General features: G+C 36.8%; 1 protein-coding gene across 1 annotated transcript in view; it reads right to left on the bottom strand.

Annotated features, from left to right (window-relative positions):
- The window catches only part of DCBLD1 (discoidin, CUB and LCCL domain containing 1), a 97,444-nt gene extending 86,650 nt beyond the window's left edge, over nt 1–10,794 (bottom strand). The window contains exon 1 of the mRNA XM_011935098.1: nt 10,732–10,794. The gene's annotated coding sequence lies outside the window, so the exon portion shown is untranslated. The remainder of the gene's footprint in view (nt 1–10,731) is intronic.
- Between the last annotated feature and the right edge of the window lie 1,750 nt (nt 10,795–12,544).

Genomic DNA, 12,544 nt, shown 5'->3' with positions numbered 1-12,544 from the left:
GGTCTCATAACATGATTCGTTCATGTGTCACTTAATGTCGGGGGAATGCATTGTTAGGAGATTTCATCATTGTTTGAACATTTTCGATATGGTCTGGTTCTGTGTCCCCCCACCCAAATCTCCTCTTAAACTGTAATCCCCACACGTCAGGGGAGGGACCTGGTGGGAGGTCGTTGGCTCATGGGGGTGTTTTCCTCTTTTCCTCTGTGCTATTTCCATGTTAGTGACTGAGTTCTCAGATCTGATGGTGTAATAGTGTTTGGCAGTTCCCCACCCACTGCTCTCTCTTTCTCCTGACACCTTGTGAAGAAGATGCCTGCTTCCCCTTTGCCTTCTGCCATGATAGTAAGTTTCCTGAGGTGTCCCCAGTCATGTGGAACTGTGAGTCAATTAAACCTCTTTCCTTCATAAATTATCCAGTCTTAGGTAGTTCTTTATAGCAGTGTGAAAATGAACTAATACAATTATAGAGTGTACTTACATAAACCTAGATGGTATAGCCTACTACACACCTAGGCTACATGGTACAGCTTATGGCTCCTGGGCTACAAGCTTGTACAAAATGTTACTGCACTGAATTCTGTAAGCAATTGTAACACAATGGTAAGTATTTGTGTATCTAAATATATCTGAACATTAAAAAGGTATAGCAAAAATACAATGTTATAATATTATTATTTCAGACAGAATCTGATGTGTTTAAAAATGTATGTGGAAGAAATATACTGTATAAGACTATCTTATTATAAATGAAATAAGTAAAAGGATGTAAAAGGAGGTAACGTTTTTATACTTCACTTGAACAGGAAAAATAATGGCACCAGTAGATTATGATTAAGATCTCTCTCTCTCCATATCTTGAATAAAAGATATAGAGAGATACACTCAAAAACATTATAGATAAATCCAAAAGAAATTCTAGAAAATGTTTAGGTAATGCATGGAAAGTCAGGGAAAAGAAAATAGAGAAATGTAAAACAGAAAGAACAAATAGAAAAGAAAAAATATAATGGTAAACTTAAGTCACCCCATCACCCAACTATATGCTGTTTACGAGAAACTCCCCTCAAATATAATGATATGGGCAGGTTGAAGGTAAAAGGATGGAAAAGGTATATCATGCAAACATTAATCAATGAGAAGCAAGAGTGGTCATTTATCTAATAAGGTGACTTTACAGCAAAAAAAATTATCAGAGAAAAAGAAATTGTACATATATAATGATAAAAAGTTCAGTCCAACAGGAAGATGTAGCAATCCAAAATACGTGTACATCAACAACAGAGTCATAAGAAGTGTGAGGCAAAAACTGATAGAACTGAAAGAAGAAATAGACACATAATTATAATTAGAGATTTCAACACCCCTCTCTCAGCAATTGATAGAACAACTGTACAAAAAGTCAGAAATTACATACAAGAACTCAACAACACCATTAATCAACAGCATCTATTTAATATTTATAGAATGCTTCACCAACTAATAGCAGAACACATGTTGTTTTCAAGTGCTCACAGTACATATACCAACATAGACCATATCCTGGGCCATAAAACAAAATTCAATTACTTTAAATAATTGAAGTCATACAGAATGTGTTTTCTGATCACCATGAAATCAAACTAAAAATCAGTAGTAGAAATATCTCAAGAACTTAGAAAAACAGGAGCAAACTAAAACTAACACAAATAGAAAGAAGAAAAGAATAAAGATAGGAACAGAAGTCAATGAAATTAAAAACAGAAGGCCAGGTGCAGTGGCTCACGCCTGTAATCCCAGCATTTTGGGAGGCCGAGGCGGGCAGATCACCTGAGGTCAGGAGTTCAAGACCAGCCTGGCTAACATGGAAAAACCTTGTCTCTACTAAAAGTACAAAAATTAGCTGGGTGTGGTGGTGGGTGCCTGTAATCCCAGTTACTCAGGAGGCTGAGGCAGGAGAATCCCTTGAACCCAGGAGGCAGAGGTTGCAGTGAGCTGAGATCACACCACTGTACTCCAGCCTGGGCGACAGAGCGAGACTCCGTCTCAAAAAAAAAAAAAAAAAAAGAAAAAAGAAAATTAAAAACAGAAAAACAATAGAAAAAATAGGTAAAATAGATTTGGATCTTTGAGAAGATCAACAAAATTGACAAACCTTCAGCAAGACTCAGAGAAAGAATAGGCAGAATATATAGATTACCTGTATCAGTATATAAAACAAGGGATATCATTACAGATTTTGCAGACATCAACAGGAAAATGATGAAATACATTACTATAAACAACTCTACACACATAAATTTGACAACTTAGATGTAGAAAACAAGAATCCCTTCCTTGGAAAACAAGAATTACTACAGTTTACCCAATGTGAAAGAGATAAGTTAAATAGCCCTTTAACTATTAAGAAAATTGAACTTATAATTTTAAAGCTTTCAAAAAGAAGTCAGTAGGCCCAGAAGGTTTCACTGGAGAATTTAAGGAAGAAGTAACATCAATTATATACGATCTTTAGAGAAAAGGAGAGAACACTTTCCAATTCATTTTATAAAGCTGATTTTACTCTCATACTAAAACAGGCAATACCAAACAAAACAGAGCAAACAACTTTCAGGCCAGTATTTCTCATGACTATATATACAAAAATCCTTAACAAAATACTAGCAAATAGAATTCAGCAATATGTAAAAAATGTACGCCATAGCTATGTTTATTCCAGGGATGCAAGGCTGGTTCAATATTTGAAAATTAATCAATGTAATTCCCCGTAACAGCAGACTTAAGAAAAAATTTACATGGTCATATTAATTGATACAGGACAGACATTTGACAAAATTCAGCAGCCACTAATGAAAAAAACTTTCAGAAAAATAGATATAAAGGGGAACATTCTCAACTTGATTAAAAAATCCACAAAAAAATCTACAGCTAACATTATACCTAATGGCGAAAGCATGATGCTTTTTTTCCTAAGACTGGGTATAAGGTAAGGATGTTTTCTCCTTTTACCATTCTTATTCAACAGAGTGCTGGAAGTTCTAGCCAGTTTGGTAAGGCAAAAACAAAAACAAAGCAGACAAAAAAATAAATAAATAAATAACCAAAGCAAGCAAAATAATAATAATAATTTAAAAAGGCATATGAAAAGGAATAAATAAAAAATAAGACTGTCTCTATTTGAAGATGACATAATTGATTATGTAGAAAATTCCAAGGAACCGACCAAAAATTTTCTAGGCCACATAAGTGAGCTCAAGAAATTTGACGAATATAATGTAAGCATTCAAAAATCATATTTCTGTATGCTAGCAGTAAACGGTAGATGTCAAGAGTGAAACTATAAAATCATTTACAACTGTGAAAAACATAAAATATTTAGGTGTGAATCTATGAAAATGTGTACAAGACTTGCATGCTGATGACTACAGAAAGCTGATGAAATAAACCAAATGGAAGAAACCAAAAAAGATCAAATTTAAGTGGAGAATCATACTATGTTGATGAACTGCAAGTCTCCGCATATTGAAGATGTCAACTTTGCCTAAATTGCTATATAGGTTTAATGCAATTCCTATCAAAATCTCAAAAAATATTTTTTGTAGACACAGATAAAATTATTTTAAAATATATATGGAAAGGCAAAGGAACCAGAATAGCTAAAACAATTATGAAAAAGACCAGTAAAGTGAGAGGAATAGGTCTTTCCCATATCAAGCCTCAATATGTAGCTACATAATATGGCACTGGTAGAAAGATAGACGCAAAAACTAATGGGACAAAACAACCCAGAAACAGACCTATACAAATATGCCCAACTTATTTGTGAAAGAAGCGCAAAAGAATTTCAACAGAGAGAAGAGAGGCTTTTCAACAAGTGGTGCTGAAGCAACTGGACATCCACAGGCAAAACAAAAACAGAAAACAAGAACCTTAACAAGCACAATTTATCCAAAAATTAACTCAAAATGGATTATATCTTGTGTTAAAACTGTGAAATTTCAGAAAACACATTTTAGAAAACACAAATTTTAGAAAATCTTCAGTGTGTAGGGCTAGGTAGAAATTCCTAGACTGGGTACTTAAAATGCACAGTCCATAAAAAGAAAAATCAATAAATGGAACGACATAAAAATTTTAAAAATTTGCTCTGCAAAAAACAAACAAACAAACAAACAAAAAGTCTAAGAGGATAAAAAAAAACATGTTACAGATTGGAAAACATATTTTCCAACCACATATCCGACAAAGGACTGGTATCTTGAGCATATAAACAAATCTCAATATTCAGCCGTAAAAAACCCGAGAAATCCCATTAGAAAATGGGAAGAAGACATGAAGAAACGTATGACATAAGAGGATACATGGATGGCAAACAATCACATGTAAAGACGCCGAACATCATTATCGCTTAGGGAAATGCAAGTTAAGACTGTACATTATCAGTAATACTTATCATAATGGCTAAAATAAAATGGTGACAACACCAAATACTGGTGAAGACATAGAAAACTGATCACTCATTCATTCCTGGTGGGATTATAAAACGGTACAGCCACTCTGGAAAATAATTTGGCGGTTTCTTAAAATACTAAACATGCAGCTCTAAACAAACCGGTAATCACACTCATGAGCATTTATCACAGAGAAAGGAATACTTATATTCACATAAAAACCTGCACACAAATGTTTATAGCAGCTTTACTCATAATATCCACATTCTGGAAACAATTCAGATGTCTTTCAATGAACGAATGAGTGGTTAAACAGTGCCACATGCATATCATGGAATACTGCTCAGCAAAAAAAGCAAGAAGCTGTTGATACACACATCAGCCTGAGTAAATTGCCAGATTCATTCCGTATTGTACTGAGTGAAAAAAGCCAATAACGCAACGTCATATGCTATGTGTTTCTGTTTATGTAACACTTTTGCAATGACAGAGTTGTAGAAATGGAGAGTACATTGGTGGATGCCAGGTGCTAAGGGGTAGAGGGCAGCAGTGGGGGAGTGGTGTGGCTGTAAGAGGTCAACATGAGAGATCCCAGTGGTGATGGAAAGGGTTGTGTCTTCACTGTATCAACATCAATATCCTGGTAGTGATATTGCACAATTGTTTGTTGATGGTACCAGTAGGAAACATTGGGTAAAGAGTGTCCACTAGATCTCTCTACATAATTTCTCACAACTGCATGTGAATCTAAAATTATCTCAAATTTAAAAGTTAAAAATTTTTTTAAAGGTTGTTGATCATATACACTGTGCTGGAGGACCACAAAGCAAGACTACAATGAAAGACCTTGCAATTTCCGTGTCAATCTAAAGATGTTAAATTAGTTTGAGTCTTTGCCCTTGAGATTTGGGCTCAGGCCTGATTTAGGCTTGGCTTGATTTATGGGTTTCTGGACAGGTCTCCTCCCATTTATTAATCTACTGCTTAGACAAATTTGGTTCATATCTACTGAAGAAGTTAGGGGAGGAGATTCTTGTTCAACTCCTATCCTGTACAGTTACCAAGTCTGTTTGCCCACACAACCTTAATACTAAAACCAACCAACCCTTTTTTCACCAAAAGCAAAAAGGTATTATTTGTATGTAGATATGCAGGTTACATAACCTTTTATTAATGAGTTCGTAGATAAACTCATCATGTAACTTGATTGTGAGGGGCAAAAATAAACTTGAATAGCCTATCCTAAGCTGTCATAGGAAGAAATATAGGCTCATGTTCGTATCAGAACAAAAATGCAACCATAAGGCAATATCATTTCAGAATTTTCTTGCAAAAAAATTAAAGTTTTCTATTTTGCAAAGGATGCAATGGACAAAATTTATAGAAGGACGGAAAGATTGGGAGAAGATATTTGTAACTCCTAAACACACAAGGGACCAATGTTTGCAACATGTTTGTAACTACAAATTCCTCAGAAAAATACAGAAAATGTTACTTAAAATGAGCAAAATAAATATGACAATCATTCACAGAAATCCAAATGCCTAACGAGTATATAAGAGTTGTCAAAATGTCTTAGTAATAAGAGAAATGTGAATTTTCAATGCAATGAGACACCAATTTACACTGACAAGAATGGCAAAAATAGTTGGATGATACAACATTTGGTGGTGGTGGTGGGTCACAGGCAACCTTCTGCACTGCTGGAGGGAATGTAGGCTAGTATAGCTTATGGACAGTGATTTTGCTGCCTTCAGCCACATTACGTACCCATAGCTCTACTACCCTGCCAGGATCATAACAGGACATGAATGAGGAAGTAGAGGAGTTAGGATGTCCATCACTTGGAATAAGCAAGTAAAACTTAGTGATGCACACCATGGAGCACAATATCACATTTAGAAGCAATGAACTAGATGTACATGTAACAGCAAAGACAGATCTTTAAAACATGGTATAGAGTAAGAAAAGTAAGATGCATATTGGAACCATTATATGTAATTTTATATAAGCGTTTAACATACACAAACAACAATACTTTTTTTTTTTTTTTACAAGGTTGCACACAAATTCAAGAAAGCATATAAACCACATTACAACTGTTGCCTGTAGCTGGAAAGAGAGCAGGGTTGGAAGATAAATAGTATATACATAAATAAACAAAAATGAGTTGGGTACGGACCTTGATGATACCGGGCCTTGAAATGAGTATGGTTAGCTCCATCCTGGCACCTGAGGTAATTAAAGGAGGAAGAGATGAAGAAGTAAGGGAAGACTGGTTATCTGGAGTTGAAAGCTGGGTAGATTGAATGTAAACAGCAGCTAAGGGGTATTGGTAAATTTAGTGCTCACTTTGGCAGCAGCACATATACTAAAATTGGAGTGATACAGAGAAGATTAGCATGGCCCAGTGCAAGGATGACACGCAAATTTGTGAAGGGTTCCACATTTTTTTAAATTTCCCACTCATCAACTAGGAAGAACCAAATTTACTCTTCATTCATGCAAACATTCATTTACTCATTTAGTAGATAACTTCTCCCTGTCCACTGGAAAAAAAAAAAAAAAAGAGGTATTGGTAAATTTAGAAAGACACGTGAAACATGCATAGCTCAGCTCTTTATCTTTCTCTTCAGAGCCAGCCTCCGTTGTGAGGTCTCGCTTAGGTTTGGGCCTTCTAGGATTGAGTGGGCAAATCTTAATTCTGTGGTTTAGCTAGTAGGCCCATATGGGTTCCGCACTTCCAACTGAACTTAATTAGTAAAGACTTCCATTCTTACTTTCTTACTCAAATTGCTCATCACTGGGTAGGTAAGAGGGATGCTATTAATTGGGAGCCCCTCTTGGAGACTACAGCTTTCACAGGCACGCAAGTAACCTGAACTTTGTTATTATGGTGATTTGCCAGCCAATTTTTCTATCATCTTATCCACCTGGGTCAAGGTACAGCCTGGACTTAACAAAAAGCAGCGTATGAGCTAAGGATTAAAGGTACTATTCTCACCACTAGAGAGGAGTGTAGCTGTTATCGGAGCTTCCTATCAGAATCTGTTGACTCAGGTTTGTGTGTAAAATTAAATTCACAGATTAAACAAGCTTGCTTATCAGGCTCTCGCTGGACATTTTCAATTATTACTGTGTTACTAGGGAAGGGTATTCTAGAAGGAAAAATGAAAATAGGGCTGCAGACATGCTGGGAACAATGGGCAAGAGGCAGCAAGAGAGTGAAACAGCACTTCGAAACCTTAGCCATCGGGGAGAGCCTTGTCCAGTACAACAACCAACATCCGTAACCTCAGGACAAAGCACATTTCTGCTCCATATTCTGCTCATTAGGTGAGAAAATATCTAATCCATTTTCAATAGATTGTCATTTTAAAAAAGGCATCTGAAATGGCTAACTTCAGCTATTTGAAAAATCGCTAATGTGCAATATCTCATCCCTCAGTCTTATTTGATAAATGAGATATGGTCTGATATTACTATCTTAAAATGATTATATATTTATAAAGTCTAATTTTTATACTCTTCTGAAAATGTACACTTTATTCCTCTCTATAGTGATCTAAGTAATAAAGCCAATTTATTATTATGAATGCTTTGTACTTCTAAAGTCTTTTCTAAATCCAGTTAAACATGTAAGTGTGTTAAACAAAGAAGTATCTTCAATTTAAACCATTATCCTAGATGCTCTCTGGCTTTATAGAATGCTGTGCATTTGCAATATGTATGTTTTATATTTTGCAATGGTAGACTTTGATCAGTTGAAACATAGTTAAATAGTAATCCGTAATAAATTTATATTACATATACAGCCATGTTTGCAAAACTTCTTTCCATCTTATGATGATAATGATGACTTTAACTTTTAATTTCTTCCGTTCTAGTTTGAGGAAACTGTGAGTGTGTTTGAAAACTTTGGCTGGCAGTAATGCTTCTAAGATCATTGGAACACACATCTTCCAGTGTGTTAGAAACATACATCTGATCTCTGGAGTCGTTATATTCACTCAAATGCTTAGATCTTCATGCACACGGAATTAGAAGGAATCAATATAAATATGAGTAGATATCTTTACATTGCAGAGTAGAAATTTGCTGAGAATTATTTATCACATACTCCAGAAACTGAACATAAAAAAGTTAAATATTTTTATGCTTAAAATGCAATATGTGATTATTCTATAAAGGTAAACATTTAAAAAGTATAGGACAGAGTTAGATTTGTGTCTTCTTGGTTCCCTTTCCTGACCCTCCTCAGATAACCACTGTTATATTTTGTGTGTATCCCTTCAGAACTTCCAAAACTGGGCTTTGGTTTTTGGCACAGGCATGTTGCTATTCAAATATAATTATTATACTGTGACTACACTGACCATCATACAGATAAAGTTTTTAAATGCAGATAAAATGTGGTTTTATATATGTAAAGTTATAATAGGGACTTTGAGGTATCATTTTACAGTGTTAAACCTGACTCATTTCAAATTCAATTCTTTTGTACCGGAAGGGCTGGTTAGGCCTGTTTTTCCTGGTTCCCACAGTCTTCCAGGCTCAATCCATCTTTACCCCAAATTATTATACACCCAGTGAAAACTTGTTTTTGCAATATCTATATATTTAACTTTTAATAATTGTAGGATAAATTGCTTTTCTACTTTTCTTCTTTGTAGAAAAAAGTCAACTAGTATAGGCAATAGTAGCTTGAACTCTGCGTCTGACAGATTGAATATTTTGGAGATGGTTATTGCCAAGTTTTCTGGGTCTTAAATAAATAAAAAACTTAACAATTTGTCATTTCATGCTTTTAAGTACATCAGATGGGGTTGGATGTACGTAAGTAGTGGAGTAATTTTCAGTTTTATATTTTTAATTATCAATGCTTGGTTAAAGTGAGCAAATACTAAATAAATGCATAAAAGTGCTTACTAAATAAATGGAAACAAAAAGTGGCTCTAATAAAAATGTTGCAATATTTTCTCATCAATAATTGAAAAGACAAATGATTCCAAGTTCATTCATTCATTCATTCATTCATTCATCTGATGTTTGACTAGTGCACCCAGCTGTCCATCTATCCGTCCATCTGTCCATCCATCTTTCTACCCATGCCTTCTTTTAAAAAATACTTTTTAAACACCTTCTCTGGGCATGGCATGTAAGAGGATATTAAGCCAAAATGAAACAAAACATAAAACACCAATGGCATCTCCAAGAAGGTAGACATCAACAGTCTAGTTACAATTCTTGAAGTGGATATTTTGGGGTACTATTTCTCAAGAAAAAAGTCGTAAAGTTGACTTATACAAGCCTAAAGTAAATTGTCTTGGAAATTAAAATTCGAGATAGACATTTGTATTTAATGACCTTACCCTGGAGGATCTCAATGTAATAGAACTGGATTTGCATACATAGTTATCAACTGTGAGTTCTTGATCAAATTGTTTCTTTGTTAAGTGCTGGATTCCTCATCTGTCATAGAGAAGTAATGAAACCTACTTCTCAAACTCATCAGGAATATTGCAATATTATACTTGAAAGCCTTTCTAATTCTACAGTGTAGTACAGTTCTAAGGTCACTTTTACAGGCATTTCTTTCTTCCTTTCACTTTTCGAAACAAGGTATCCCTCTGTTGCCCATTCAGGCATGAAGTGGTATAATCTTAACTCACTGCAGCCCCCACCTCCTCGGCTCAGGTGATCTAGGACTACTGGCTTGCACCACCACACCCAGCTAATTTTTTGTATATTTTGTAGAGACACGGTTTCTTCATGTTGCCCAGGCTGGTCTTGAACTCTTGAGCTCAAGCAATCCACTTGCCTTGGCCTCCCAAAGTGGTGGGATTACAGGTGTGAGCCATCGCACCCAGGCAAATTTCTGATGTTTTGTAGAGACAAGGTCTCACTATGTTGCCAGGCTGGTCTCAAACTTCTGGATGCAAGTGAACCTCCCACCTTGGCCTCCCAAAGTGCTGGGATTACAGATGTAAGCCACCATGCCCAGCTTACAGGTATTTCAGTGAGGTAAAGACACATTTTCAGAAGTACGGAAGACATTTCCTTATTTCGTGCAACCATTGTGTTTGCACGATAGTTAATGATATTTTGTTCCAATGTAAAATTAGTCAATGTTGGTAAGCCAAGATAAATCTATATCTAAATATTTGGTCTAGTTGATTCTAGTATAGGAAGGAGTGCTGGAAGTGAGGAAGGGTGGACAGAAGAGAAAGAAAGTGCCGCAATGTGGGGTGAGAAAACAGGAGAGGGCAGTGAGAGATTAGCTGTACAGAGCTGGCCTTACCATGATTGTTTCATGCTGGCGATCATTTTGGAGCTGATTCTCTCAATCAACCTGAGGGCCCATGGATATTTTGAAAGTGCACCTTAAAATTCTAGAATGTTAACTCTACAAGAGAATGCACCATTATCCATTCCAACCCTTTCATTTTTGGAGGAGGAAATGATAGCAGAGATGTTAAGTGACTTGCCCAAAGTCACATAGTGAGTGGCAGGAACATACGATAATTTGACAGTTGTTTTGACATGCGACCATTTTAGAGTCCTAAAAAATGAGTTATTGAACTTTTATCTGTTCTTAGTTTTAGCTAATGCGTGCAACAGACTTGAGTGTCATCCTCTATATAACTAAATCACCTTTGCGTTAGGATCAAGGAGGGGTCTGGGGTGGGTGAGGCACAGACACTTGCTGCCAGAGCATGTGTAACCAGCGGTCCTTTGTTCACCATACCTGCTTCAATCATTGTTAGGAAACCTAACAATGTCTATTATAGATAAGACAGGTGATGGTGGGAGGGATGTTTGGACCACAATGTGCTGATTCCCATTTTCACTTCAAACTGCTCAGGAAGCCATGACTCAATTTCATAATTTCTCTCATTGCTGGATGTGGTGGCTCATGCCTATAATTCCAGCATTTTGGGAGGCCAGGGTAGGAGGATTGCTTGAGCTCGGGAGTTCAAGGGCAGCCTGGGCAACATAGTGAGACCCTGTCTCTACAACAAATAAAAAAAGTAGCTGGGTGTGGTGTCACACACCTGTAGTCCCAGCTACTTGGGATGCTGAGGCAGGAGGATTGCTTGAGCCCATGAGGTCAAGGCTGAAGTGAGCCATGATTGTACCACCCCACTCCAGTCTGGGTGACAGAGTGAGACTCCATCTCAGATAATAATCATAATTATTATAATTATAATTATAACTTCTCTCAGTACTTTGTATCACACACCACACTTAAAGCTATCAAATACCTCTATAATGTAAGTTTTGGACAACATTGTTGCAACACTTTAAAACCGTATCTTCGGCCGGGCACAGGTGACTCAATACCTGCAATCCCAGCACTTTGGGAGGTCAAGGCAGGAGGATTGCTTGAACTCAGAAGTTCAAGACCAGCTTGGGCAACAGGGCAAAACCCTGTCTCTACAGAAAACAAAAGCACCAAAAGTTAGCCAGGTGTGGTAGCACACACCTGTAGTCCCAGCTACTCAGGAGGCTGAGACAGAAGGATCACTTGAGCCTGGGAGGTGGAGGTTGCAGTGAGCTGAGATGGTGTCACTGTGCTCCTGCCTGGGTGACAGAGTGAGACTGTCTCAAAAAGAGTATCTTCGTTGCCTTAAAAATTACAAAAGTAATAGATTTATGGAAATTCCAAACAATATAAAAATGAGTAAAGCAGAAAAAGCCTTGAAATGAGGCAAAGTTAGGGAAGGATAAGAGTCGAGATATCTATAATAAAAAACCACTGATGACCTTTTGATGGAGGTCAAGTAGTTCTGTCTCAGTAGTTCTAAGGCAGGAGCCACAGCTGTCCAGCTTTCTAACTTGCATTAGGACCCAGGTCACAGCCTTACTGCTTCTTGGGTTAGCCATACAGGTATTTCCCGTATAAGCGTCTGTCCTCCTCTGTGGAAAGAGGCCCAGGACAGCAGGATGCTTTGGTGGAAAAAGGTCAAGGTCAGTATCAGGCCCAGGTTCAAACCTTGCTCTGCACTGAGTAGGTCACTGAGCTTTCCAGTTTGTTTCTTCATGTGCACCTGTGGATAAAAACCACTGTGTGGTGTTGCAAGGATTAGACAGCTAGCCTTGGTAGTAAGGAG

The sequence above is a fragment of the Colobus angolensis genome, unplaced genomic scaffold, assembly GCF_000951035.1.
Source record: "Colobus angolensis palliatus isolate OR3802 unplaced genomic scaffold, Cang.pa_1.0 Scaffold14, whole genome shotgun sequence".
NCBI lineage: Eukaryota > Metazoa > Chordata > Mammalia > Primates > Cercopithecidae > Colobus > Colobus angolensis.
The sequence above is the reverse complement of the archived record's forward strand: the minus strand, read 5'-3'. Positions and strand labels throughout refer to the sequence as shown.